The sequence below is a fragment of the Argiope bruennichi genome, chromosome 5 (assembly GCF_947563725.1).
Source record: "Argiope bruennichi chromosome 5, qqArgBrue1.1, whole genome shotgun sequence".
NCBI classification, from domain to species: Eukaryota; Metazoa; Arthropoda; class Arachnida; order Araneae; family Araneidae; genus Argiope; species Argiope bruennichi.
Window position 1 is genome coordinate 119237414 of NC_079155.1, and position 16100 is coordinate 119253513.

Genomic DNA, 16100 nt, shown 5'->3' on the forward strand with positions numbered 1-16100 from the left:
GCAAGAAAGTAAAAACGCATTAAAACGTTGGATAGATTAAATTTATCGGATTTAATAAATTTATCCATATTTGTATTTTTAATTTAATAACTCTTTACTTGAATCAGATATATTTGTTTAATAATGTGTTTTCTAATGTAAAAAATATAATGGAATTTCATATGGATCTATTAAAATGTTAGGTATTATCTGCCACCAAGCTTCAATGGGGATTTGACTTGTACTATTTTAACTTGAACGACATTTGAACTACCAGTGAACAAAATAAAGCTATAATTAGGTGTAATTATTTTTCCAAGCATTTTTTTTTCAATTGAAGCTTTGTTGCGCAAGGGATGCGAGTGAATTTAGAAAATGCCTCTCACTTCAAATAAACACATGGAAGAAGTACCCATTTCTCCTGCTGGCAGTGAGCTTCAATGTTGTATCTCATTTATTTCCGGGTCAGTGACCGGGTTCTTAAACAAATGTACTTTGACTCAGATACTTCTGTGGTAACGATTTATTTTTAATTGTTTTGTTTGCATATATTATGAGAGGGGAAAAACACGATTAGCTTATCATATTTCTCTGAACAAAATTCGAGATAAACTTGTCAACGAGTAAATAAACACATATTTATTCGGATAGACCGTTGTTAGGCACATTTGTTATTGCATCACTGAAAGATGATAGAAAGCTGAACGAAGCCAGTCACCTTTTCGGAGAATTTAAGGCAGGGGATTATGCGATTAAATTTTATTTAAGAATCAATTTTAAGTGTGTATAAACCAATGCAGAGCCAGATTAATAAACATGCAAAGTAGGCTGTTGCCCAGATCCCCACCTGACTTTAGGGACTCCTCCCTCCTCTCTCCTGGAGAATTTTTTTTGCGGTATTTTGAAAATTAGTTAATTTTATCTTTTCATTTAATTATAAAAATCATAGAATCGATCGTATTAAAATTAAAACCAGTGTTTTTAAAATTAATTTTGGAGCATTATTCTAATAACGTATGCACTTAATTATCGTCTGCAAATGTTTAATTTGATTTTTTTTATAATTCTAAAAAAATGTCGTATTTTGTAATTAAAAAAATTTAAGGTCCTGTTATGAAGTTATTCTGCATTCAAGACCTCCACTAGAATATAGAACTGATCTCCTCATTATGGTAGAGATCAGCTCCACTAGAAATAAATTTAATTAATTCAATAAAATTCTAATTAATTTTTTTAAAACTCGTCCATAGGTGTACATTTTCTTTTTTCCAAATTCAATAAGTCAAATTGTCTGGCTGTATAGCGCCAACGCATGGGCGCGCGCGCGCACACACACATTCAACTTTGTTATAAGTACAGGTTTTGTTTTTATTTTTATTATTATTATTTTTTTACTTTTAGGAATTCTGCAGTATTAATTTCCATGTAAAAAAAATCAGGAAGACCCATTTATATAGAAAATATATTTAATAATCCACTTCGAACTTTTTGTGATATTTCATATCGGATAGCACTTTAAAACTTTTGATTAAAAATATTTTAATCAATGTATTACACAGCCAAACAATGGGAGTTTATGATAATGCATTGACAAAACAACAGTCATCTTTACCCTTTGCGACTGGTCATCATAGCTTCCTGATTTCGTATGATAGTTTCCGACTATAACTTCGGAATATATCCAAAGCAAAAGTTATTTAAACTCAAAAAATTATTTAAATCGAATAACAACTGATACAATTTCACACATTTATAACCTCATATTTTTGAATTATTCACTACTATGATAATTATTCACTACTATTGATAATCAGACATAATTCCAAAAATGCTTTGTTTTTGTAGCAAGACAGGATCTCAAGATTATCTTTTTAAATGATAAAATATTTGATTTCTATAACATGCAAGAAATTAAAAAGGAGCAATGGAAGTAAATGATAATTTTGAGAATGATTCTTTGAATCTCAAATTTAGCAAGATCTTTGAAGTTGGTTCTATATCTATTGACATGTCATTAAATTGTAAAAGAATTTGAAGAAGATAGGCATTCATCAATAATTAATTGTTAATGATTGATTGAAACAAAAATGCTATTTTCGATAAGAGTGTTGTCGTCTTTTGAACGCAAATAGTAATAGTGCTCCAGAGGTAATGTCTTGGCTCTATAAGCAGGATTATGACTTCACTATCCAACTCCACGAAATATTCGTCATGTATATTAGTTAAATGCATCTTAAATTGGCCATCGGAGACGAAATGTTCTTATATTAATATTGAATGGAAACTCGTAGATTGAGTCCGATTAATAAGAAAATTAGATTGGGTGATAACAAAATACTATTTTCGATAACACTGTTGCTGTTTTGCCATTTTCTTAACGTAAAGAGTAATAATGCTTTAGGATAAAGTTCTGGCTCGGGAATCAGGATTGTGGCAGCAATATCCAATTACACGAAATATTTGTCCTATATATTAGTTTAGTACATCTTATATCGTCTATCAGGTATGAAATACACTTATTTTAGTGCTGAATGGAAGATCATAGATTGTGTCCAATTAAGCCATCGCTCTTTATCTAACTTTGATTCCAAATTTTGAGGTCCACCCCAAACTTTCTCACGAATAACTTCAAAATGAACTATTCGTACAATAAATCATTAATATTTTAAAAAAATGAGTGATACTCTCTCAATATATGGTATAAAATTGATGATTTCATAAAAGATAACATATTTAAGCCAGTTAAACACAAAAGAACAGTTAAAATAAATCTAGTTAGAGACAAAAGAACTGAAGATGTAGGTTGCAACAGAATTTCAGTTTTGCCTAATTATTTATTAATCAACATTTAATAAATAGTAATTAATCAGTTAAGTTTGTTGCAACTTCCTTTTGAAGTAAGTGTTAACATAAAATAAAAGTGATAAATATTATTTCCACCTAAATCAATATATTGCTGAATAGTATATTATAGGTTGGAATGTGCATTAATTGTTTTAGTAAAGTATAAAGGAAAGCACAAATGATTGACAGGGACATGAATTTCCCTTAAAAAATATGATTAATGAAGTTTATCAGTTTACACTTCTATTAAAAAGTCGACAACAAATATTTTAGTTGAATTATGAAAAAATATTTTAATGTAAACCATGTTTCTAAAATAAATTATCTATTTGAAAGGATGACGTATACATTTTTCAACTGTTCAACGTGTATCTCTTTTAGTTTCTGCCATAGTAATTCACTAGGAAGAATAAATAAAATAAAATAAAATGAAAAGCAGCCCTCAAATCAAGCCAAAGTGGATATGATTTATTTTTAAATAAATTTTAATTAAGATTAAATAAGTTGAAAAGAGGAAATTTTTTTCCCAAAGTTTGTAGCTCGACGTAAATAATTATGCAGCTGATACGAGAAAACACTCATGCTCTACGTTTCATCGTTGATGTGCGAGGCGGAAGGAAGAGGGGGTGGGTTGCGTAAAGGAATGTTTGAACTTGGAACTTGGTCGTTCTTATCCTCTGGCCATTGCTAGTGCTAAAAAAAAAAGTAACATTAAAAATAAAATAATCTAACAAACTCAGACTTTATTGTTGCTCTCGATTTGAGGTACTCAAACTGATTTTTAACTGAGTATGGAGCGAGCGATTTTGAAAAGAACAACCCTTAAATGTTTTTTTAAACATTTAATGTGAATTTCATAATTGTTGATTTACTTTAATTAGAAGGGAAGATCCTTTATTTCTCCAATTAGAGACTATTTTTTGCATTTTAATTTTGTTATCTAAAGTCGAAGTGAAATTTTAATCGTCGCATACTGAGCTTGTGAGCGAGTTCAAATGATTCTGTAATGATTGTTAAAATTAGAATAGCCAAAATTCAGGGATTAGCCATAATTATCTCTGATTTTGTGTCTTTGCTCAAGACAAAAATATTCTGGGTTTACTCTGATTTTGAAAGAATTGTTTCAAATCAACCCCTTCTCTACTTATTATAATTTTATAACGTTGAATTTTTTAAAAGTATTAATTAATTGAATAAAACAACAAAGAAAGGATCAGTAAATTTTTTTTTACTGTGAATAGAATACATATTGAAAAAGTTTAAATTCTGTCGTTATCCAGATTCTGTCATTATTATAAGATTTAATACTACAAGTCCTTTGCAATTTATTAATTTACATTATATACATAGACTTATATTATTTTAAAAGTGCGTAGTAAAATAAAAATTTCGGAGCAACTAAGAAAGTCCCGGGTTTTAACACTTGGCCCCAAATGCTTGATGTGTCACCTGAATGCCTGAACCTTTCCTGATTAAAACTCAAAAACTAGAACTACTTAAGTTAAAACGAATTTAAAAATAATTATGCTAATTTTTACTAATTTTCATTCATTTATATAAGCCAGGGACATTTTCTGTGTGATTAATGTCTGTTTAACTCGAAATCATGCGATTATTTTCTGTTTTAAAGTTCGAGATGCGAAGATTAGCACTGCATGAGGAAGTAACCGTAGAATTTAATATAAAGAAGAAAACAAACAACGAAAGAAGCAATTGACACTTCAACCGTGATTACACACGAGGAAAAAAAATAATGTAAGTGTATTCTCAGCTAGTGTGTCTCTCTTTAATACAGCTGAAATTCAAGGACATGTCAAAATTGCACGTGAGAGTCACATGAAAACATTTTATCTTTGTTTTTAAATTATTAAATTGAGAAACGCAGTACACAAACTCTTTGTCATGATTAAGTTTAAAAGATATATTTAAAAAATGTATATACTTAAAAACACAAATAATACCCGTTTAGACGGAACGTTTTAAGAATTGGGAAAATCCTTGGACAATACAATTCTATAGAACATTGTTTTATCATCATTCAAAAAATGATAACTCCTAAATAAATAAAATTCTAAAAAAACAACTAAAATATAAGAAAAAAATTAAAGAATTATCTTAAAAGATATCATTGAAACTTTTTATGAATATTTAAATTGTTCTTGAACTTTTCTTAGAGTTAATTTAAAAATTAAATAAACGTGTTAAACCTTCTCAATGTACAAAAACACTTAAACTAATCAATGTCACAATTTACGTAATGATGAATTAATTTAAATAAATTAGATTGACATGATTTATCTTGCCTACAAATAGCAATTCTCTATGCTACAAAAGTATGTGAACATTTTTTGCAAATGTACAACTAAATAGAGATTAAAAACAGGTCAACATTGGATATCAAAATAAACTTTTTACCACTACAGCAACAACAACAAAAAGATATAAATCAATTTATTTAAATAATAATAAAGATCTTAATTAATAATTATTTTATAAACTTTTGCAATTGCTGAAGTATATATATATACGAAACTATAGGTGGTAAGACCTTAGTATAATAGATTGAATTGAGATTACAATAAAATTTACAATTTTCGTACAATCCATCAAAAAAATATTTTCGGAAACAAATTTTACTCTGAAGCTAATAACCATACAATAAATCTGTAAATGCTTGTCACGGTTAAAATATGCTCTGTATAAGTGTAGGAAATATACTTATACAAAGATCCATCTTCAGATTTAGATTTACTAAAACTCATTTTTTTTTCAAACAGCAATATTCGATTTCCAATATTCCAATTTTCCTCAATGAAATACCTCAAATATGTACAAAATTTTGTGATTTTGATTAAATGGTTGATACGTTAATAAGTGAAATTATGAATTCTTAATTTAAATGAGAGTTCTCGCTTTTTCAAGATATAATGAATCATAATTTGCAAAAATTCTTATTTTATGACGAAATTATTAATAAAAAAGTCAAAAAGTTTTACATTTTTAAAAATATAAAAGTATAATTTCTACTTTTATCAGTTTTTAAATTCATAAGTCAACTAACGAAACTTTTGAAGTTAAATGAAGGAGTAAGGCCTAAAAATATACTGTTTCAAATTTCGTTATTTTAGGCCAAATAGTTTCAAAGATATGTAGAAAAACTCAAAAGCTTTCAGAATAGCATATTTGCTTTCTTTAGAGGGAGGGCATCTTAATTCAACAAAAATATATTCTGGCAGAAATAAAAATTACATATACATTGAGATATTTTTTTTTCTCTTTTGAAATAAAAGTGAAGATGAGTGAAAAAAATTCAAATATGTAACAAATTCTATACCGTTTACATTTCAAGCGAAATTTACTTTAGAAAATGGAAGCCGATTGCAATAATAGAAATAATTTATGAGAAATATTTAATTATTGCAAAAGCACCTAAGTACAATCATGTCCTAATAAACGAATATATATACTAAATTCGTATTTATATACTGTTAATTATATGAATGATAAATGTTGAATAACGTGCAAAAGCAACTCTGAGTGTGGATTATACATGTCACTAAAATTTTACAAAATACCTTTATTCAAAAATAAATAAATAAATACATCTATACTTATAATAAAGCTCAATGTGTGTGTGTGTGTGTGTGTGTTGGCGCTCTACAGGCCAGACCGTTTGACATACAGCTACCAAATTTGGTACATGTATACCTTGGAGGTTGGGAATGTGCACCTGGGGTTTCTTTTTTCGAATTTTTAATTAGAATTTTAATTATTAATTAAAAACTAACTTTCCCGCCAAAAAAATCTTCCATTTTCCCCACCGCCAACTTTTCCGCCAAAAAAATCTTCCATTATCCCCAGCGCCAAACGAGAAAGGCTTCAGCTTTTTTTTCTCCCAACAGGAATGAGGCTAGGGTTAAAATTTTTCGGCGGATTATTTCAATCGGTTCTGTTTATTTTCTTAATGTTTGATGCATTTAAAATTAAACATTGTTAATGAATCCATCATTCAGAATCATTCTGAAGTACTTTTGAATTAAAATAAAACAGAATAAAGGAAATTAAAAATTTCTAATCCGCATAGCGTTACCCCAACTGGCGTAGAAAAAATCACGTACTTGTGTTACGTAACCGGCGAAGAAAATTCACGCATGCGCATTCTGTTCTGATTGTTGCCATGACAACGTTATCAATGGAGGATTTAAATTATTTTTGGGTTAGTTGCATGCTTTTGTAAGTAAATTGTATTTATGTTAGTTATATATTTTTTGTATATGCTTATAGTTTTAAGTACATCGTTTTTTAAGTAGTTTTTTTAAAACCTGTTTTCAACCGTTTATTTTAAACGATTCGTTTTATTTTCTTAGTGTTTGATGCATTTAAATTTAAACATTGTTAATTAATCGATCTGCTCATAATGAATCTAAGAAAATTTTGTTGACCAACTCTTGAGATATTACATAATTAAAACAGATATTCTTTAGTGCCCATAAAGTTTAAACGCTGAGTGACTCTATTTTCAGTAATCAGATTATAAAAAAAATGCTTTGTTTCAGTAAAAAATATTATTATATTAATTGAAGATAAATTCTTTCCACTTTAATTTAAAGAATAAATTCTACCGTTTTCAACCGTTTATTTTAAACGATTCGTTCTATTTTCTTAGTGTTTGATGCCTTTAAATTTAAACATTGTTAATTAATCGATCTGCTCATAATGAATCTAAGAAAATTTTGTTGACCAACTCTTGAGATATTACATAAATTTAAAAAGATATTCTTTAGTGCCCATAAAGTTTAAACGCTGAGTGACTCTATTTTCAGTAATCAGATTACAAAAAAATGCTTTGTTTCAGTAAAAAATATTATTATATTAATTGAAGATAAATTCTTTCCACTTTAATTTAAAGCATAAATTCTACGGGTGCTAACAGAAAATGAGAGAGATCCATATTACGTTATGACTGAAGGCCTTTATAATATTATGAATGAATTATATGATAATCAAAATTTGAAGTTTTAAAATATTTTGATGAAGAAGCTATTAAAGTAGAAATTGCATAAAATATTTAATTATTAAAATTTTAACGAACATTAAGATTGGCGAACCGGCTGGTCGCCAAAGGCGGCTAGTAAATAAATAAATAAGTGGATAAAAGGATAAAACATTAAAAAAAATCTTAACAATGATTTAAAGCATCATTTGATGGAAACTTGAATATGCATTGTGCTATTTTAATTCTTCTATAAAAGAATGTTTGAGGAAATATACAACTGCCTTTATTTTTCAAGCACTTAAAAAAACTTTTGATTTAAGCTTGTTTTATTTATGTTAATACCTAAACATACACAGTTTTTGAAGACTTTTTTTTTAACTATAATTTAATTGTAAATAAATATGGAAGCAAAAGAATGCATTTCGAATTTTTACTTAGTCTTCATCGTCCTAAACATTAAACTTAACAACAACATTTAATCTTTCTTCCAGCAAAAGTGCCTATCAACTGTATAACTTTGGCTATTAACTGTACAAAACTGAATTTCAACAAACAAAGCTTCAAATATGAACAAATTAAATGAAAAATCGGCAATTTAGAATATTGTTATCGTGCTGCCATCTTTATTTGAAATTGTTAACATTATTAATAACTTATTTTTCAAAACAATTCTAAACCAATTCTAAAATTTCTATCGTTTCGCAAGCACAATTTTTAAATGAAAAATAACTGTTGCTTATTTTTAAGATAGAAAATTATTTTATGAAAATATTTTCACAATGACTAATTACAGATTCTAACTTATGCATTTTAATATACATTATGCAAATTCCTAATTATTATTACATTTATTTTCTAACTCAATGTCATTTTGTTTCAGGGTGTAGCGTTCTCTCTGTTTCCTTTTCATCTTATTTTTAATTTCTGTACGTTTTAATTTTTGTAAGATGGCAACATAGGTTTTGGTTGCCCAGCAACAACGGAGATTATTGTTTTGATAAAAATTAACTAGTTGTGTAATTTTGTTCATTTAAAGAGTTAAAAGTTTATTACGGGTAAAAGATCAACATAAAATATCCACTTCAAGGGAACTGTAAATTCAATAAAATTAAACGTTGGAAACTGAAACATTATTCTTTCACAAGAAATCGTTCGTGACGAATTACAAAATTTTATATTTGATAAGTCAGTACTGTTGAAGCTAAATTAAAATAATCATTATATTATTGTGTTAAGTGATAGATAAAGTTCCAGTTAATTTTGCATTAAATTTACATTTTTTTATTTCGAAGTAATTTTATTATATGAAATATAAATTAAACATGTTGAACTTTGGGTAATCCAAATTAATTTTCCAAAATTAGTGTTTAAAAAATAGTTTGCAATTAAAACCCCAATAAAAAATAAAAATAAGTAAAATCTATTAAAAATAATAAAATCGTGACATGTTGAAAAATATCAAGATGATATATTTCGATGATAATATTTGATCACTTAGTTTTAGCGCATACTAATGTGGCAGTTATATATCGGATGTCTAGCAGAAAAATAAATAGTTTTTACAATGAAAAGAAAATTCTTAAAGATAAAACAGTTAATAATGTACCAATGAATTACTGGAATGATATTAGACTGCTTTTAACATTATTACATGCTTTGTAAACAAATATAGTGATTAATTGGTAATTAACTGTTGCATCTACGGAGATGATCAAATCATTACGAAGCCGATATGAAAAATAATCTTAAATACTAGTATGAAGTTTTGACAAATGAAAAGGGTTTTAGCCATTTCCAAAAAATTCCACTATTTATTGTAAATTTATTTATTGCTCATGGACATAATTTCATTGACATAAATTTTAAAATTTTATTCTTTTCTTTAAAAATAATTTTCAACTAACTTTCAATTTACTCTTCCCTCATTTTCTATTAATTATTTTTCTTTTCTACATTTCAAAAGACAAGTGAAAATAAGCACCAGAGAATTTATATATATCCACTGCTTTGGTTAGTTTAATACATGTAATAATTTAAAAAGAAACTGTATGTTCTTGAAAGCTGTGGGAAAAAAGCTGTATGAATAAATTCAAAAGTCATGTGACGAATTTCCTTATCCTATTTGATACCCCCCACTCCTTTCCCCAAAGACAATATAGTGATTCGATAGTATATAAACATGCTAACAAAAAAAAAATGAAAAACTGAATTTTACTTTCACAAAAAGAAAAGAAGAAAAAAAAAAGTATTAAATATGTGCTTTTTAGAGAGACAAAAATAATAGATTCGTTGTTTTCTTTTTGCTCAATCATTTAAATTTTTTCACTCTCATTGGTAAATGCTGTTTTTAATAATTCAGTATTTTTTCCTCAAGGGAAATCTGAGAATTGTGGTATTTATAAATAAATCATTTCAATTTTTCAGAAATTAAAATTGAATAAATAAATTTCGTTGCTTCAAGATATAAGCCTTTTTCTGGTAGGAAATCATTTATGATTTTTTCGTCTTTCTGAAAATGATGATGCTAAAACGAATTTTGAATAATCTACCTTTAGGGGGAAAATAATAATAATAATAATAATAATAATCCTTTGCTGGCACTGGCGCCATCTAGTAGGTAGTTTCTAAACTATGGTTTACTAAGATCTTTATTTTTCGCTGGATTTTGCGATTTTCTATATTTTAGGCATTAAATATTCATTGAAACATCAAAATAAAGTACAACTTGATCCAAATAATTGCAGAATTGCCGATCGCTTTTCAGACATATATTGAAAATGTTTTCAGAGTGTTTTACATTAAAATTTTAATGGGCCAAAATAAATAAATAAATAAAATAAAATAAAAAAAGAAAGAAAGAGAATCGAATCTCTATCACGAAACATCGCAGCAAATAAAGCTATCTAGATGAAGGGAGGGGGGGGGGACATTTATTTATGATTCTAATATATGTTTTGTCATTTCTGTTATTACCATATTGTTTCGCCTTAGCTCCTGACTCAAGTTTGTAAATTCATAAAAATTATACCAAACGAATACCAAATGTGCGATGTTTCCAAAAAATCTGCAGGTATTAAAAAATCTTGAATCTTAAAATATTTTTAAAAAATGTAAATATTCTAGTTTTTTACAATCAAGGGATATATTCTGAAACCCAATTCCATTATGAAATAATTAATAGAATATTTCAATCTTAAATGAAAGTAAAAAAAAAAAATGCATGATCTATTGCAAATTAGTTATTCATTTATTGGTAAACTATATTTAAACTGAAAAAAAGAATTAAAATCAAATTATCAATTAATTAAGCATTTGGCAAATTGCATGGAAGTAAAATTGATATCAATGAAATTTTTTATTTTTTCAGTTTTAAATTAAGGCAAAAATGGTTTGTGCGATTACATTCTTCAAAACTGTTGTGGATAAATGTAGAAATTTCAACTATTTTTAATAAAAAAATTAATAAATGTTATAAAAATTTTCAAAACCTCTTTTTTTTTAACGAGTGTCTAACTGCCATCGAAATTTGGTTTTTCAAGATACAGAATATTTTTGTGAGATTTTAGTATCATACAATTTACAGATACTATACCAGAATAGAAACATCACCATGCTAAAAATTTTTTGTAATATATAATTTTACAAACATGCAAAATACTTCGCATGCAATATATATATTCATTCGTATTTGTTCTTTTAAACATGTTATTAATCAAAACTGATAAGAAACGTTGAATTTTCATAAAATTTTAATTTTATATGCTTTTTACAAGAATTTTGTAAGTTAGAAAACTTGTTCATGCATTTTTATTCTAAATCCGACTAAATAAATTTAATCCATCATCACACAACCCTGTACCTTCAAAGTGAGGAAATTTCATAACACAATACTTATCTTGAATTATTTCAAATTTTCTTAGATATATATAATAATATTTTTTTAAAGAACTTCATTATTTTTATTTCTAATTGTATGCATTTTAATTCTTAAAACATGCATAATAGTATGCATCGTTTTAGCATGGGATATATGGCATCTAGTATCTTTTTTTATCTCTGGAATCAAAACAGAGCAAACTATCGATTAAAAGAACTAGTTATAAAACTAAAACCTAATTAAATTAAGTTTTGAAGTTGTACAAATGGTGTTTGTGGACTTAGTTATTTCAATTAGAGTTTGTTAAATATGCATCAAAGTTTTATCACTTTCAATTATTTTCAACCAAATTATCGTCATTTGAGTAATTCTTATACCAATTTAAAAACTATTGGGTTTTAAGGAGTATTAATATCATTTCTTTGAAATTTTCCCCTAATTTCATTAAAATATTTAATTTTAAACACTTTTCATTTTTTAAGTTATTGTGTGTATATGCTCATTGTAACGATATTAAATGAATATTTTAAGTGCATGTTATCTCTTAGTATCATTTATACATGGTGTCACTAACAAGTAGTACAAACGTATAGTCCCTTAACTATTAAAATTAGACATACCTCTAATTGCTAAATTTCGTCAAATAAGTTAATCAAATATATGAAAAAGCTTTAGCTTTTGTAGGGAGCAAAAATAAAGAGTACAAAAATTAAACTTTTATGCGGCAACGATAAAGAAAAAGAGTCAATGAGTAGAATGTTTTTCATATAGTCATCAAGAAGGTCACAAAGTTTTTCTCTTCACACAAAAAAATTGTTGAGACCGTGAAAAACAAGTTTATTAACGAGAGCATTTATCCATACTTCTGACATGTGCTCGAGCCAAGGAGGTATAATTTTCCGATATAATATGCATTGCGTAAAAGAGTATTAAACGGACAAAATTACAAAATAACGATTTCTTCATCTATAGAAAATTGTATTCTTTTGACAATACTTGTGCATTTGCGATTGAGTTCATCACTTGTGACTTAAAGACAGACTTTTTAAAAATTCATCTGTATGGATTGAGAGCGTTTACTGCCAAAGATGATTCATTTCTTAGTTCAGACATAATACCGATCAGAACTGACTGAATATATCGCTCATAATCCACCTTACTGTTGCTCAAAATGGAACCATCCAAACAGTACCTAAAAAGTTTACACTATACGTTTATAAATAATTTCCATTAATGATGAACCTCTTGTACGAATAATGGATTTTTACTGTTCCACAAGTGATAATTTTGAACATTAATGTTTCTATTTCGATTAAAGATACATTCTTTTGTCCAGATTGCACTTTTCAGAAAAGAAGAATTTGATTTTACCTGATGTCGGGTCCAGGCGGGAATTTCTAGACGTATATCGTATCGTTGTCCTTATAATTGTTACATTATCCCAAGGACAACACAATTACTGTATAGTTGCCAGTTATTACGTTGAAATAATGTCTACAATGTCAATTTTTGAATGCTGAGTTCTGGACTAACTGTTTGTACACTAGCATGGTAACATGAAAAGTAAGCCAAAATGTCAATTTCTGTATCACGTGTGTAACGCATCCTCCTCGCTCCTCTCCAGTGACTGTTTATAACCGCTAAATCGTTCTGTAAACATATTTCCAAGAATAATGACGGAAATTCGGAAAATGACATTTGTATTCTATTACAATTAGACTAGCATTATGATTATATATAGCATAAATCGTTAGCGTATCCAAATGTCTGTTATTATTGAGATATGTCAATTTTTAGAAAACACACAAGTGAGAGTTCAGAATTCTGTTTTCTTGCTCGGCATTCCAGTACTTCTCTGAGAAATCTTAAATATTCAGTTTCTCTTCCCTTCTTTATAAAGTCAAGGTTACATCTGTAGACCAATTAAAGTGAACAATATTATGCGTGGTTTGCAAATTTCATTAAAGTCATGATGATCGGATGATGTGTTACTAGACCAATACTAATACGATATATTTCTGCACTGAATAAATTTTTTTGATTTATTTACGTATTAAAATAAATGTATTCATCTTAAGTTGAGATTAGTAACCCCAAATTATAAAATATCTCAGAAAATTTTAGAGACAGAAACATGAAACTTTGTGTGTATACAGGTGAAGGCCAGGGAAATACTCTATTTGACATTTTTGCTTTGTATCATATAATTTTTTTAAAACTTTTTACAATCAACCTTCATAGGGTCTATATATTTGGTCATTATATTTGAAGCTGTAATTGTGACTTTCTACGGAGATTGAACACTCATCACGTGAATAATACCACAGAAAAAAATATTCTCATTCTTTATAGCTTTTTACTTTCTTGTATGTGAAATATGGAGAAAGTGTTTTAATTGTCAAAAAGTTAGAATTTGATATTTCGACGAATCTTCAAGTTTTAGACCTTCCTGAGTTCGAAAAATACATTTTTTTGCATTATATCTGTCTGACTGTGACAAAGACATCTCAAAAACGCTTTAAGAAAGATTAATTAAATTTGTATATGGTCTTCACACCAAATTTGTGGATTTCTATCAAATTTTGAACAAAATCAGTTCAGGGGAAGTCTGACAGCCTGGTTGTTTGAACATAAGCTTATAGAGTGTCTACAAAATAAAGAAAGCTAGATGTATAAAATACGTTACCTACCCATATTTAACTATCTCCCAACTATAAATTTTGTGTCAAAGGCAACAACAAGGGGAACATATGTCGGTCTGTACCTTCAGAAGAGCGTAAATTCTATAATTCAAAAACGCAATGACTTAAATGTATCAAGTTTAATACAGTATTTTGTGACTATAATTGTAGTTCTGAGCCATATGGTCATTTCAATCGGTTGCGAAAAAAAGTGTCTGAAGCATAAATCGGAGTTTTGGATACTTTTAACCGCATGCTAGGGATTAACTGTCAAAATCTTGCCAAAAATCGGATGATGGGTTTAGTAAAAATTCCAAATTTACGTCAAAGATTAATATTTCGTAACTATTGTACGCAATGCCATGTAAGTTATTTTTTTCTCTTATCCAATGTCTATACTTTTTTGCAAGGAATAACGCTTTTATTAGATAATATGCAAGAAAGTTTTGAGACAACCACTTCCAGAGTTTTTATTTTTATTTATTAATTTATTTTTACGTATCGAAGGAGTTCAAAAAAATGCACTGACTTCTTTTGCGGTCAGAAATATTTAGTTACTTTTTTTGGATCTAATTGCTAATGTTAAAAAAAGTTTCAAATTAATATATTTGCAATTAATATTTAAACTAAGTCAAAATCTATTATGATGATGATAAATTTATGATTGTTTGACTTCTTCATAAGAGAAAAAGCACTGGTTTATTAATCTTCTGATAACAGAGTCGATATGATATGTTTTCATTATTTTATGAGAAGTAAAATCTACCTAAAAAATGCGTAACAACAAAAATTAAGATGCGATTGAGTAAAAAGTTTAAATATTATTATCGTAAATGTGCTTTGTCTCATTTGTTATCTAAAAAGTCAAATAGGAAATCAATTCCACATCCAGTTTTTAATGAAATTTCTAAACAGCATTTACGAATAATTTATATATTTCTGAAACGAAGCGGATTGATATTTATAAGCATTCAATAACAAAATAACGTAAATAATTTAAATCAATCTAAAACAATCTATTATATAGAATGACTGAAATTCGATTTATATTAGAGAAAACTAAACGCTGTTATTAAGTTTGGTTGTTATTTATAACTTATTTACATGGTTAGGCTCATGACTGCATAAAAAGAAGGTATTTTCCAAAATGGATGCCTTTAAGGCAGTTCATCTAATTCTTATAATTGAATGTAATACTCCGAAGACTGCTGTGACAATGGCGCCTGTCAGAATGTACAAATTATACTTTGGTCTAATGAATATACCGCAGACCTTTATACACCAAGCTCTTAGAGACCTTACCTTTTGTTTTGTTGTGCAGATGATATAGACTTCATTGACAAAACTGAAGAACACACATCTCCCTTAAAAGCAATATTCCAACATCTTAGTGCATTTGGTTTAAAATTGAATGCATCTAAATGTGTTTCGGATAATAGAATTATGTTATCTAAACACGATTACTATAATTTACTGCTTTCTCATCAGATAATACGAAAGCACTGATCAAACAATGTTATCGATCTTTCTAATTTGTAATAGAATATTATTACCTTCGTTAGAACATACCTTTCTAATAATAATAAAAATGAACGCAAGTGTATGTGTACTTTCGCTCTAAATGACAGACCGTTCTAACTGTATCAACCGAATTGGCAATATTTGATGCCTTGGAGAGTGGCAATGTGTACGTAGAGGCATTTTTTTTTCTTCACATTTTATT